The following is a 13,909-nucleotide window of genomic DNA, read 5'->3' as shown; positions in this document are numbered from 1 at the left end:
AAGAGTTTCTCATATACATTATACCTTAAACGTCTTTATAATTATAGTTCTCACATATTCTCTTAAAGTTATTTTTTCAAGATTTTCTAATATACATTATACCTTAAACATCTCTATAATTACATTTTGAAAAATAAAAAAACTAGATAAGATTACTCTTGTGCACTATTTTTGAGTATAGAGAAAGTGTATCTAAAACATCTAGATGCTTCCTCATGGTACTCTATAATAAAACTATTTTAAAAAATTGATGATGGAGAGTTCAAATAATATTCTCTTCCCTTTGTAGAGCTCATTTATAACTAGATCTCAATGGACTAGTTACAAGTTTAGAAGGTACGATAGATATAATTTTACAAAGAGATATATGTGCCTATATATCAAGATATTATTGTGTAAAGTGTAGTTTTGACATATTCAGCCATCTCAATGATCGATGATAATCCATCTGTTTCACCATATTGAGCCATCTCAGTGATTGATGATAATCCATCTGTTTTGGCATAAAAGAAGTTAAATATCTTAGCCATATTCAGGTGGACTTGTTTGCATTGTCTTGGAAGATTTGTATCTCTTAAGTACTCTTTGACTAATAATAACATGGCATGTTGTTTTGAGGACTTCAAATAATTTATTGCATCCTCCTCTATGGCCTTGGGATTTTCTTTTAAATAAACGGTCACACCTGACCACTTTCCTTGACTATTTTCTCTCTGCATAAAGACAAGAATGGTTATGAATCAACATTTGTCACATGCAGTGTATCTCTCAAGTATATATTTCTTAAAAATGCTAATCCCATGTAACATTTCTATGATAAAGCATATAAACTCTTATGATTTTTTAGATGTTTCAATGGTTATTTATGTGAACTTTATAATTTAATAATTTCTATTATTAAGATTACTTACCTTCAAACCTTGAATGTCATTACTAAGCCGTCCCACTTTGTTCAGTAAATCCATAATGACAAAATAATCCTCATGCATGACATCTTCTTCTGATAGCATTTCACTCATGAATAATATAGTGGGCTGCACTACTAGCTCTATTCCTATTGATGTTGTTGCATTTTCCATGTATTCTTCAAGTGATGGAGAGCGATTAGAAAACTTCCATTTTGCTTCAACCAGTAAAGAGGTGAGCCATCTTACCCACTATAACATTGCATACAATGATAACATAAGTATATGTAAAGGAAATTTTTAAAAGAAAGTTAAAGAATTAAAATTTGACTTACAGAGTGCCTTAAGTGAGATGTAATATCGCGTCCATGAGCTACAAAAGCCTCTTGGCTGACATTGTTCACTGTGTTGTATAGACCCATGAATAATATCTTCATTTCTTGGGAGAAGTTTTTGGCTAGTTTAGGATCCCAATTGTAAGCAAAACAAAGTTTTATGATTCCATCTATAGAAAAGAGTTGTTCATCAAGGATATATATTTCATGTACTAGTTGTATATTGTTTTAAGACAAAAATATACCTTTTTACTGCATCTAAAAACATGGTAAGCTCCAATAAAGAGCCTTTCACATCGAAGAAGTCATCAATAACTATTGTAAGAACACAACACATTGTCCACACATCTCTTGCAAGTGAATAATTTGGTTCAAAAAGTGTGGATGCTACAGAGAAAAAACACTCTACGGTCTTTTATCGTGAGAACTTAAGCTGATCAAATTGGCATTCCTACAAAATCACATATAAGAGTGTGCTAGAGTCATATTCCTTTTCGAGTATGCACTCATTATGCATGCAAGGCTGATGAGAATAATGTATAAAAGGATAGGATTTTATTTACAAAAAGTAGTCACCTCAAGACTTTTGTAAGCTCCTTTTGATGAAACGATTGGCACAAGTTATAGTCTTCATTAGCTAGATTTAAGAAGGTTTCATTATTAACATAAAACATCCTGTGCATGTCACATAACTTTCAAAAATCAGTTGAATGCATTGTAATTTTAAGTGTTCTATTTAATAAATCCAACAAATCATTTTCCAACAATGATCTTACTTGTATAGTGATTTTCCAATCCATATGTCATCCACTCCATACTGATCAATATAGTGTCGTGCTTCAATGCGCGGAAGACTTTGATACCATGGATGATTTAAGGCATATTGTACCTACCATCAAATCCACATATAGAATTTTGGGGTTTCTCAATTGGAATAAAAAACAATAACCTTTCTTGTGTTTTAAGGCATAATATGCCCATGAGTTATTATAATTTTTACTCAAGAGATTCTTATCCATTACACAGTACCTTAACGAGGTGGATACTCAAATCTTTAAAAGATATTTTGAAATTTTCTTGTAACTAGAACCTTGTCTTGCATCCTGAGGGGTGGAATTAGATATTTGCAACATCATATGTGACTCTGTGCACTTAAGGATTGCCATGTAAGACAAACATATCCAATAGATATCTAAGATGTGGAAGGAAACAAAGCATATCCAATAGATATCTAAGATGTGGAAGGAAACAAAACATGCATATAATTTACAAAATTCTTCAAGATGTTAAAGTGTCTCTAAAAATGTGGACTCTTATTTATTTTATACACTAAAGGATCTTAAGAGGTGGATAGAGTGGATGAAATTTGAGACTTAAATGAATATATGTGTCTACAATCTTACATTGGGGAGAGTTTTAAAGAAACAATGAGGGGTGAAGGATAAGAATGCAATAGGGATGATGAGGTTACATATGAAAAAGTGATAACATGAGTTGATGGTAAGGACTTTTGAAAGTGTTATCATCCCATGTGGGTTAAAGGATTTAGAGTAAGGAAGTGATAAGGTTAACTCATAGGAGTGGTTGATGGTATAGGACATGTGGAAGTGTCGGTAGCCAACCTAGGTTTAAGGGTTCAGTACCCTTTAACCCACACCTGGGTTTACCCTTGAAAAGAAGGTTAAAATAATAATAGTCTTCAAAATAAAGGCAGTATGTCTGTTGGAGGGCTTACCCATGTTGGCTGAAGGTTTTACCTATGAAAATAAGGGTTAAAAGGAACATAGTCTTCAAAATAAAGGCATGATTAAGGAGAAATGACTAGGGGCCTATAAAAAAAACTTTGCATTGATCCTACTTCATGTAGCCCAACAACTATGAATAAATATTTGGGTGACACTTCAAGAATGTAACGCATGTGGTTAGGACTTCAATGATGCCTTTTAAACACCCATTCCGCTTGATAAACACCATTTAAATAGATAAAGAGTTGTTTAAGTAAGAGTTCTTGTGTACCTCGCCTTTGAGGCCCTTAGAAATGATCCATTCATCTTGGATCTCATTCTTCTTTTGTTTATTGAGAAGGAAGGATTTGGTGAAGGTATTGATTTCATGTAGAATAGATTCTCCAGGTAGCATAGTGTGGGAGGCTCGATAGAGGTTGTACATCCCAGTTAGAGCTTGGCTTGTTTTCCCCTCGAAGCAAAAGAACTCATCACCTTTCTTGAAATGGCAGAAGACCTCTACATGAGACATGCAGAAACTACATAAAAGATGTTATGTTCTCCATGTTTTGCTATATTATGTGTGTGGGTGTTGGGGGGGGTGAAGGACTTGAAGCATTCTAGTAGTTGTTGATCTGGATACAATGATTTGGCTTCATAAATTGGTCAACAAGAGACAATATAAATTATATGTTGTGTTGAATAATTCTTAGAAATAAATCTATCCTAGTATTGGTGATCTAGTCATGATTAACTCTATAATTATGATAAATGATAATTTGCTTTGATAATATTATTAAGTCTGTCTGATGATGATAATAATACTTTAATAGTACTTGGAGAGACATCATAGCCATGCAAGCGGAGCAAGCGAAATCCCATTGCGGTGTCATCTACATCATAGACATTTGAGTCGCTAGCCCATGCCATCCCATTGTCTGTCCAGTACCTTTTATTTCATGATAAAAACTAGAAAAATAATTATGAAACACCATTTTTTCATGTTTAAATCTTTTTTAGAATTAGTTTTGAGTGGGACTTGAGTTGGAATCTCTTTGCTAGAGCATATCTTACTCACTTATACACATAGTCCAAGCACTTCTTAATCTCGCTCTTGAAGTATCTTGATATGCCAAGCCTCTCCAACCGGTCTACCATCCACATGTGCTCAAAGGCAGTGAAATTTTATTACTAACTAATAATATAATCATGCAATCCACATCTTGAATATAGTATAGAATAATCTTCTTGGCTTATATTTTGGACAATCTCTGCTGCTTTATTTAAATTGTACTAGCTCCTTGCTGTATCTCATATATTAGTACATTTTCTCAAAATTACACATTACAAAAAACACAAAATTAATAGAAATTATTTGATTTGAGACGTCAACAATAATCTAGTAAGAAATACATTTATAGCAAGTGTCAGGCATTTTTCTGAGTAGTATTTCGGGCTTGTGTATATATGGTGTGCATGGCAGTTGTGAAGGGTTGGCTTTGAATGCGTCTCCAGGTGTACAGGGTGGACGGCATTTGATTTGGGTTTGTTGTAGGCCTGTCCTGAATGTAGTTGACTCGAGGTGGTTTCAGTTGCTTGGTCGCCTTGAAATGTGTATGCGTTCCCTTAAGTGGAGTGGGTACTAGAGAAGGTCGCATTTGAGTATATGGGAAGCATGGGAGTAATAATGGATGATGGCTAAGGTTGCTTGGACATAGTGTGAAAGCATTATGTGGCCTTCCATTAGGCTTTAGGTGAAATAAAAAATATATATATAATATTATATGGCCAAAAAAGCAAAGTGAACGTGGAGCTTTATTACTGCCGCCAGCGCATATTCTAGAAGAAGGTGATAGCGGGGAAGTTGGCAGCGTGCAGATAAGGTGGTCGGCCGCTTTGAAGGAGATAGGGGGTCTCGTCATTCTCTGCGGAGAGCGGGCGATTTCTCTGTAGAGGCAGGCTTGAGTGCAGTAGCCGCCTAGCAGACAAAAAGGTGGAGAAGGTCGCCATATTGTGCTGAGGCTCTCTGGGCGCAGCTGCAAAGCGGAGGTCGCCATTTGGAGGAGTGGGGGGCTCCGGAGCGCTACTGGAGGTGTTGCAGAGGAGTGCGCAACTGCAGTAGGCAGCGCATGAAGATACAGGTTGGCTGGCGTGAGACAGAGAGAGAGGCGCCTGGAGAGTGGCCATCATGCAGACATAGGGGGCCTCGAGTGAAGCTGCAGCTTGGCGACAGAAAAGTTTGAAAGCAGGGCTGCAACAAAAGTGTAGGAGGCCACCTTTGGCGTGTGGAGCTGCTGGCGGCAAAAAGAAGCCTATGGGCTGATGAAGTGCAGGTGCGTGGGAAGCCGCCTTTGACTGAGGTGTTCGTGGCCGAAGGAAGCAGTGGTAGACTGAGTGGAGAGCAGCCGACGTGATTGACGGGGAGCCTCCCTGGTGAAGAACCCGACAGAGATGGGTCAAGTGGAAGCCGCCTATGGGCAAGGTAGGTGCTGAAGGCAAGCATGGAAGACATGCGTGTTGGAGAAGGCAGAGGCTGGTGGGGCGCTGCCTGTGGGAAAGAGACCGGTGCTGGCATCAAAGGGAGCTGCTAGCAAGGACAAAAGAGGAGCAGATAAGCTACAAGTGACAGGCTGGCTGGTGTGGGCCGCCTAGGAGACAGGGCTGTGGACAGAATGGGTGCCAAGTGAAGCACAGAGAGAGGTTGGTGTTGCTGCTTGGTGGTGGGCCGGTAGCAGGGCAGATAAGCTGCCTGGGTTTGCTGTGAGGCTGGCAGAGGATCAGCACAGAGACAGAGAGTGAGAGAGAGATGATGGTTGAGCTGCTGCTGATGACACATGCAAAAGTGATAGGCTGCAGAGGACTCGAGGGTTAGCTGGTGTGGGCGCCTTCTGGAGTGAGAGTGGCCGGGTTCATTCTGGTGTGATTGGTACAGCAGGCAGGCGAGAGTGTTCGTGGTGATCAGGGATGTGGTGTATCCTCGGCTCACAGGCCTGAGTGTTTTGTTTGTGGGTTGTGTGAGTAAGGCTTCTGTGTCGGGAGAAGCTTGTATGAAATGTTTGATCTGGAAATATAAATTGCTGGGTGGTTGTTTTGTCTACGGTGCCCCTGTTTTTTGCTGTCTGTCTGGCGTGGGTTGGGTGGTGAAGTGCGAGAATTGTTCCAGCCGGTGGCTGGTGGTGCCCCCGTTCGTGTGTGTATTCCAAGTTTGCGAGGTGGAAGGGCTATAGAGGCAGGCTTTTCTTTCTTTTTTTCACCTCACAGCAAGCTGAATAGATCTCATTTGCTACATTAGTTATAAGATCATGGCAAAGGTCAATCTTGTGAAATCAGTTAGGAAACTAAGTTACACTGTGAACAAAATCAATGTAATTAATGCCTACCACAAGCATAGGTTACGTGTGAGCATGCAAGCATACTATATGCCATAGGTACATGCGAGTGCATACATGCATGTACTATTTGTGTAAGTAACTATGTGTGTGTATGTGTATGTACATCTGCTGTAATGTTTTATACATTTAATATATCTGTTTGTATCTATATTATATACACATATATACATACATATACATAAACACACACACACATACATACATACATATATATATTATATGCATAAATCAATATAGGTATGTGTACCTATATATTATATGTATGTGTCTAATTTATATGTATTATATACATAAATGAATATAGGTTAGAATGTGCACATGCATGCATGTATGTGTGTGTGTGTGTGTGTGGGGGGGGAGGGGTGGGAGGGGGGGTACTACACATATCAAACATGCATGTGCGCATGCACACACACACACACACACACACAATATATATATATATATATATATATATATATATATACACCCCTATGTATGTATATGTATATACATTATATATACGTATGTTTTTTTACCTACATTATCAAATTTTTCCAATACCAAATTCAAATAATCGAGGCATTTCTTGTCACCCGTGTACTTGAGAGCACATGCAGTAGAGGATGGTGACAATAGAAAAGATCCATTTTTTGTTTGGAATTTCAAAAACCTTTTCCAATCCACCAAGTTTTGAAGTCCCTCTAAAAAGTATAGAAGGGTGGTTGGGCAACTATGGAGTAGCCCCATTGGAATACTACACTGAACAACAAAACATAGAATGATGTCAAGTAGAATATAGTATTATTAAAGCACAAAATCTGATGTCATGAGTAAAGGAAAATATAGTAGTAATAAAACACAAAGGTTAATTTGTGTACTACTATATAGTACTAATTGTACTATTGGGGTACCAAAAGCAACCCTCAATGATGGTGCTAAACTTCACATTTAGTAGAATTGGAAAATGTAGGATCTAGTCTTGTTTATTTGAAGCCACCTTACCTTTATAGAATAATTATAAATAGGCACATTTATTTCTTTATAGACTAGTCGTAATATCAAGATCTTGTGTTTCTTTTGACACCAATTTTATAGACTAGTCGTAATATCAAGATCTTGTGTTTCTTTTGAATAGTAAAAATGTTTTCTCTTTGACACCAATTTTATATCTCAATAGGAGATAAGAATTGGATAGGGAGAAATATTCCTACTGGAGGACCTTTTCTCCCCTATTAGTTTATATGCAAAAAGGAACTCCATATATGTAAGGGTTTATACAAAAAGTATCGATACCATAGGAAAAAACATTTTCATTTGTTAGTTAGCCTACCACAAAGAATCTATGGGAGGTATATCACCATAAGCATGGGAGGTATATCACCATAAGCATGGCCTTTATAGTTTCTAACCTACTTTTTCATGCATTTAAAACTTAGAGATTGATATCTTTACGAAACTTGTAGTGTTCCATCGGGGTTCAAACATCCCTTTCCCTACAAAAAGTAAAGTTTTCCATAACTTCCTTTTTTTAAAAGATTTAAATCTCTATACTCTCTATTCCTTTTATCTCACAAGACAACTCTGAGATCCCTTTCCTCTTGGTGCCTTTAACACAAGATTAATCTTTGTGTCTTTTATCACAAGAGTACGTTAAGATCTCTTTAGTCTTTGTGCCATTTATCGAACAATCAGAAGGTTTATTATGTTGATATTATCAGAGTATGAAAGTAAACCTTGTAATTTTAATTCTCACCTTAACAAAACAAATCTGCTAGTGTTGGAAATTGACTTTATTTTGTGTACTTTTTTGCATCTTTTTTCTCCTTACCCCATCATGAAGCAATTATGTAGACTTCAAGCCAATTCTCATGCCGCAATGTGGTTAGTTTGTGGACACACTAAAAGTACAAGATTCAAGTTTCTTAGAGGACTTCTAATAAAATTACAAGTTTCTTAGAGGACTTCTAATAAAATTACAAGATTGAAGTTTCTTAAAGGACTTATAATAATAGTATTTATTCACTTAACAAAATTATAAAGCACCCTTTAACTTTTTAATCAATGTTAACCACCTTAAAGCTATTCTAATGCTATTGTTTAATGTTCAATATGATCATATATGTGTTCACTACCTTGGAGTTATCCTTTTGTTAATGTAATGTTCATTTGACTTAACAAAGTTATAAAGCACTCCATTTACACATAAAACAAGGGCCTTGATTCCAAAATATTATGAATATTTTTGCTAGCCCTAGACTTTGTGATACAAGTGCTCAAAGGCTTGGATTATTTGACCACACTACCTAGACCTATATTGTTTCGCTCCAAGTGGCAAACAAATTGGAAAATTGTTTTACACATGTTGTGTTTACTTTGCCTACCCTTACACTCTTCTACATATCTTGTGCATGTGCAAATGATCCTACCATTGTGATGCTAGTCGATCCATGGTAGAGACTCATGGACAAAAAAGGTTTGGAATTAAAAAAAGCATAATTCCTTTTCCAAAATGTGTAACAAAGTTAATGGTCTCATATCCATGAATAATGGGCCCAAGGCCAATGGACCATGCCCATGGACAACACTTATGATAGTGTGAAAGGGGCGGTCATGTATATTTACCAAATAGGCCATATTTGGGGCTAACTTTTGATAATCTATGAAATAAAAGTCATTACTCTCTTTTCTCTCTAAATCTACACTAATCTCTTACTCTAGGCTAATCCAAGGCTAATCTAGATGTCCCTTTCTTTCATTGGTATATCAGAGCCATGCTTTTGATCCATTTTCTCGAATTTTCTTATAGTCCGCTTGAATTTTCTGTATTTTCTTGATGTTCTTGATTTTCTTGATCAAGAAGATGGATATGGTGACCTTGAATGGTTTAATTTCCTTTTCTTTGTTTTCTTCCTAAGATTTTGGGGCCATGGGTTTTATGTGGACCAAATCTTTGGTGACCCGCACCTAATTTCAAATCCTAGGACCAAAATTGGGGAAAATTTTCACTAATTAAGATTAGTGTTTCGAATCTAAAAACGTTTTCTTCTTTCTCCCTCATCTTTGCTTCATTTCTCTAAGCTATGGTGCCTTCATCTTGCAATCTTAGTTGGCATGTTAAAAGCTTCACAAAGAGCTATCCATTTGGTGAATTTTATGGTCATTTTTTGCACGTGAGGACGCTAGTCTGTGATGCACATTTTTTCCTTCATTTTGGAGCTTGTATCGTACATTGAAGCTTGCCTAAGCTTGGGAGAGGCTCAAGAAAGCACAAGCTTCATCTTGAGCTTGATATTGGTGGATTTTCTGGGAGATTTTATGGTCGTGAGGATGCCGTGGAGCAGTCGCATTTTCTTGTGGTGGTGAGTGGAGCTTACTAGCCATTGATCACTTACTAATGTTGCTTTCATTTGATTCTTACAGCATAAGTAGAAAGCTAATATGTGGTGAAGGCACCTTGGAAATAAGGAGAAGATGCCAAGGAGATGTGTCTTGAACTTTCCATGCCGTGAGTGCCATGGAAAAGTGGTATGGATTAAAGGGACTACGTACAATGGTGGTAAAGCCATGGCCCAAACCCTTGCTCTTGGATTTCAAACTTGAGTAAGGGGGTTGGAAGAGCTTGGACGGGAGATCAACAAGCCTCAACGCGCTACATCGACCTCCAAGAGTTGTCAATTGATGTATTTTGGTAGGGCAAAGTTTTGGCAAACAATGGATATAGCATTGCAATTGAAATTCATTTGAGTTTACATTGAGATTTCATTGCAAATACAAAGGAGATGCCGTCAATGTTTTTGGCAAAAAGCACATATGCATAGAACTTGGGGTTAGATTTGGATGCCCAAAGATGAAAATTGATGTGTTGCATGCTTTTGAATGGTTCCAAGGCATTGCCAATGCAAAGGGAAGGAGTGGATAGCAAGTGGAGACAATTTTGACAATTTTCTGCCCACGGTGTTAAACACTAATTCAGTCCAAAAGGGTTGGGGATGTTTTCAAGTGGTTTACATAGCTTCATTCGCCTCTCCAAGGGCTACATTTGGATCCCTCAAGTGCTCCGTTCTGACACCGTTTGCTTCTCCAACCTGGCAAGTCTCACCGTAAGGCAAAGGTGGTGCCTAGTCAAAAACAGTGAATTAAGTTTAAGATTTGAGCATGTGAGTGCATTGTACATGCCATTAGCTTCTTGACAAACCAAAGAGATCTTAATTTTGACATCATTTAAGACTTGGTCGAATGGAACTAGTTGACTGGCTCGGGGGGGTCACTCATAAATATGTAAGCGTAGCACGTGGGTTCAACATAAGGGATTTTAAAAATCCCCTTTTTACACATTTTTTACATACAGAAGGGTACCATTTAAAGGGGTATTCACGGGTTGAATAGAAAAAGGGTGTGTTTTATTCATGAAAAGTTCATAGATAAGGGATTTTTAAAGTAGGCCTTGAACACATGTGATACAAAGGGTTTACATATACTGAACCCCCCAAGTTGACTGGTCAAAGGGGTCGACACAAAGGAATGTTTTGAGTCAAACTTGGTCAAAGTGTTGACATGGATGTATAGTGCTTACTTTAAGCATTCCATCAAACTAAATATCTTCAAAATCAAATTTTGTTTGATCAAGATTTGGTCACTTTTGTGTTGAAGTTGACTTTTCAAAAAAGTGAAAACAAAGAATAGTACAAGGTTGACCAAGTCAAATGCTACAAAAATGGATAGAGCATTGAATCACATCTCTATAGAGCCAAAGACCATTCAATTTGGGGTTTGGGAACCCTTTCAAAATCCTTTGAACATTTTAGATGATGCCAAAGGCCAAATCTAACAAGGGGAATTGTAAGGAAGCTCTTGAGTATGAAGTGGGCACATCAAGGTCAGGTTCGGTTCCTGCAGTAACGCCCCCTTTCTCAAGAAGCATCTTGAGGCGCATGCTCCACAGCAGATAATTTGGGCCGATTAATTTTTCGATGTCGTAAAAATTGGACGTTGACGATTGTGCGGCCATTTTCTTCTTGAAAAGTCCAGATCTGATCAAGAAGAAAGTGCTACAGCAGAAGCAAAGGTGGTTAAATCACAGGATACGAGGCGTTGTCTTTATGATACCATGTAGACAAGCCTAACCTCTACAGAGATTATAATTAAGCATTAATTATAAAACATTATTCAATTGTAATGTTCAGAGATACAGAAATACTCAGGAGACAGAGAGCGCGACTGTAGACAAGATATCGATTGATTGTATTATGAAAAGGTTTGATTGTATTTACAAGAAGGTTTGATTGTATTATGAAAAGGTTTGATTGTATTTACAAGAAGGTTTGATTGTATTATGAAAAGGTTTTACAAGAAGGCTTTATGCCGGTTCTTTCTTCAAAGGTTGTGACTTTTTCTTATTCGATGACATATTATTAGCGCGGGTTAAAATATTTTGTTTATATATATATATATATTTGTTTAATTACCAACAAATGTATATTTATATATATTTGTTTAATTTGTTTATATATATATATATATATTTGTTGAATTGCCAACAAATGTAGCCTGCTGCACGGATTTCAGGCACATCAAATGATAATGGGACTGCGGCTTATTAGAGGGAGTAGCTTGAGAGGAGGAAGAGAAGGAGGGAGACGTAGATGAGGATACTCTTTCGGCCAAAAGTTGGTGTCTAGTCCAAACTTCTAGTTCTCAACAAATCCGGCCACCTTTGCACTCTCTCTTAGCCCAGCATGATCATGTGAGTATCTTTGTTATATGTACATTATGTGTGCTATGTTATATACACATTATGTGTGCATATACTAGGAGGCTAACCCACATTAGCTTGTGAGCATGGGAGCATGGGAACAAGCTCTAGTGGAGCATGGGTTAGGACTAACCTTAAGGTTTAAGGTTAGGGTCAGGCATCCAAGGGTCACACATGAGGAATGGAAAGTCAAGAGTCACTTGAGGGCCCTCCTATATAATAGGGGCATGGGGCACACTCAAGGGGGCTTGGAGCTTGGAGGCTTGGAGGCTTATGCTATGGTCTCTTGTGTAGAGGTCCATATCTTCTCACCTACCATTTCACACTATAGCTACATGCTATTGGATTGTGTTATACCTCTTGATGGTATGGGACATCAAGGTAGAGGTATGATGTATTTCATTCATTATTCATGTGTGCATCCCTTGGGCTCGGGGGTGGTTGGGTGGTTGAGTTTATGCCTGATTTATGCATGTTTTATGCATAACAATTATCTAGAGAGATCTTAGGGTTTTAACAGTGGTATCAGAGCAATCTCTATTTAATTGTTGATTTTTTTTAGTACATTTTAATATTTACTAAAAAAATATTATTTTGTTGATTTGTGTTGATGAAATGCACATGGATCATCGTTATGGTGATTGGAACGTGTGGTACTTCAATTCAATGGACGAATCGACGTTGCGGGGAAATTCCGTGAGTTAATGCTATTTTTCTCTATTTTTTATGGTTAAAATCGAGCATTAATGGAATTTTTTACAAAAATATCATAAAGTTTATGGTGGATATTTTTGTAGGATGGATTCCCTGAATTTCTAGAATTTTTTAGAAATTTTTTCTAATTTTTTAGGATTTTTTTGAGCATTTTTATGATTAAAAATGTATTTTTATACATTTTTTGCGGGTTTTTTCCACCGGAATGCGATCAAATTTCTGTCAATTTCTACTGAAATTCAGTAGGGGACAGCGTGTTGATGCATGAGATGCTCTCCCGTGTGTGTGGGACTCTCTCCGCCTCTCAAATCTGACTTTTCTTTCTCTTTTCCGGGTGAAAATTCTCTTGAAAATGATTTTTTTAAAACATTAATCATAATTAATGCTAATTATGATTAAGGATTTAATTTAAAAAAAGCTTAATCAAAGATTAAGCTAATCTCTCTCTGATTAACAGAGAGAGAGAGAAGAGATTGGAGGAGGGATAGGAATGGAGAGGAAAGGGAGGAGAGAGGGGAGAAGAGAGAATCAAATTCTCTCTCTCTCTCTTAGGCGCAGGCGGCGACGGGAGGGGGGGGGGCTGCGCTGCAGCCGGGCGGAAAAAAACGCCCCCCCCCCCCCTAAAAAATCAAGTTGGCTATAATGCTAAGGTTATTTTTTTTTTCATTTTTTTTAAAAAATGAGTTTTTTATTTCAAAAAAAAGGCTTTTTGATATTTTTTCAGAAAAAAGCTTGAAAATAAGCCTGGAAAATACTGAAAAATAGGGGATTTGAGAAAAAAATTCTCTGAAAATTCCCTGAAATTTTCTTCTTAAAATTTCTTGGCTTTTCAACTTCCGGAAAACCTTTGGCTTTCCGTTTTCCCGAAACCTTTTGGCTTTCCGAATTCCGGAAAAACTTTTGACCTTCCGTATTCCGGAAACTTTTGACCTTTCACTTTTTTTGTCTTTTCATTTTCCCAAAACTTTTGGCTTTCCGTATTCCGGGAAAACCGTTGGAATTCCGAAATTTTTTGACCGTTCGTATTCTAAATGCGTTCGGGGTTGATTAAAAATTTCAAAAAAATTTTGAAAATTAGTGGAAAATTAGACAAAGGTTATTTTAA

General features: G+C 37.3%; 1 pseudogene; it reads right to left on the bottom strand.

Moving 5' to 3' along the window:
* Positions 1–235: 235 nt before the first annotated feature.
* The window catches only part of LOC147626321 (ent-kaurene synthase CPS/KS, chloroplastic-like), a 46,945-nt pseudogene continuing 33,271 nt past the window's right edge, over positions 236–13,909 (bottom strand).

Source organism: Cibotium barometz, chromosome 22 (genome assembly GCF_041138505.1).
Source record: "Cibotium barometz isolate CiBa-2024 chromosome 22, ASM4113850v1, whole genome shotgun sequence".
Lineage (NCBI taxonomy): Eukaryota > Viridiplantae > Streptophyta > Polypodiopsida > Cyatheales > Cibotiaceae > Cibotium > Cibotium barometz.
This window is presented reverse-complemented; position numbering and strand designations above follow the sequence as displayed.